This window comes from Trichechus manatus, unplaced genomic scaffold (genome assembly GCF_000243295.1).
Source record: "Trichechus manatus latirostris isolate Lorelei unplaced genomic scaffold, TriManLat1.0 scaffold00187, whole genome shotgun sequence".
Classification (NCBI taxonomy): Eukaryota; Metazoa; Chordata; class Mammalia; order Sirenia; family Trichechidae; genus Trichechus; species Trichechus manatus.
This window is the reverse complement of record NW_004444123.1, coordinates 1,946,325-1,947,804: the sequence shown is the minus strand read 5'-3', so window position 1 is coordinate 1,947,804 and position 1,480 is coordinate 1,946,325. Positions and strand designations below refer to the sequence as shown.

At 47.1% G+C, this 1,480-nt stretch overlaps 1 protein-coding gene across 1 annotated transcript in view; it reads left to right on the top strand.

Annotated features, from left to right (window-relative positions):
* The first annotated feature begins 206 nt into the window (after positions 1 to 206).
* SMYD2 (SET and MYND domain containing 2) overlaps positions 207 to 1,480 on the top strand; it is a 45,335-nt gene continuing 44,061 nt past the window's right edge. Inside the window, exon 1 of the mRNA XM_023741709.1 lies at positions 207 to 257. The gene's annotated coding sequence lies outside the window, so the exon portion shown is untranslated. The remainder of the gene's footprint in view (positions 258 to 1,480) is intronic.

Sequence of the window (1,480 nt, the reverse complement as noted above, 5' to 3'; positions counted from 1 at the left end):
CCATTGTTGCAGCCACTGTGTCAGTCCATCTCGTTGAGGGTCTTCCTCTTTTTTGCTGACCTTCTACTTAACCAAGCATGATGTCCTTCTCCAGGGACTGGTCCCTCCAGATAACATGCCCAAAGTACGTGAGACGAAGTCTCGCCATCCTCGATTCTAAGGAGCATTCTGGCTGCACTTCTTTCAAGACAGATTTGTTTGTTCTTCTGGCTGCGGATGGTATATTCAATATTCTTCACCAACACCATAATTCAAAGGTATCAATTCTTCTTTGGTCTTCCTTGTTCATTGTCCAGCTTTTGCATTGCCCATCATATTCATCCTAAATTATGAAGTAGAGGATCAGGAAGAGGCAGAAAGGAAGCTGAGGCTTTCTCTCACCAGCCCACACCTGGCCTCTAGAATGCTCTGTCAGAGTTAGAAAATACAGTGTAAGCCGCTTTGTTCTTGCTGACCATTCATCAAACACCAGGGTAGCTAAACAACCTAATAAATCTAGTGTATGCCATTCGTTCTTAAAACGAGCTACATTGTCGATAATCTGCTTTGCAGACAAGAGTGCTTCAGTGCTTTTTACAGCAAATTCTGTGCAAAATAGCCATCCAACTGGACTCTGTCTGAGAGGCCAGTGGTCCTCAACTCTGCTGCACATTAGAATCTTCTAGGGAGCTTTCTAAAAAGCCCAAGGCCTGGACCCCACACAGACCCATCAAAGCAGAATCACTGGGCCCTACCCCAGTCATCGAAGGCGCGCTCTGCTGCTAACTGAAAAGTCGACATTCAAACCTACAAAGCAGCTTCACAGGAGAAAGACCTGGCAATCTGCTCCTGTAAAGATTACAGCCTAGAAAATTGTATGGGGCAGTTCTACGCTGTCCCATGGGGTTGCTATGAGTTAGAATCAACACGATGGCGCTCAGTGACAACCACCACCACCCCAGGCATCTGTATTTTTAAAGCTCCCAGATGATTCCAGTGAGCAGCCAAGGCTGAGAACCACTGAGAGACACCATTAGGGACTCACCCTCACCCTTCTTCAAGTTCCACTCATTTTGGGTTGTTTCTGTTCATTTCTGCAGCTGACCTTTATGAGTCTTGCCCTGGTGGAAATTTTATTTTGTTTGCTTTGCACAGCCTTTCCCCACACCTCCTGGACAATTCAGATCAGCTCACGTTGCAAGTGGAAGATTTATGGCTGCTGCTGTGGGAGCAGAGCTTGTTCCAAATGCCTTGTTTGTTCCTCTAGTGAAAATGGATCTCCCATATGAAGTTTCTCTCTGGCTCTAACTTCTCAGTCAGCAGAAGTCAGACATTCACAGGACCAATCTCTCTCTCCGTCTCCCTGTCTCCCTCTCACTGTCTATCTCTCTCTTTCTCTGTCTCTCACTGTCTCTTTCTCTCCCTCTCTCTCTGTCTCCCTCTCTCTCTCCCTGTCTCCCTCTCCCTCTCTCCCTCTCTCTCTCCCTCTCTCCCTCTCCCT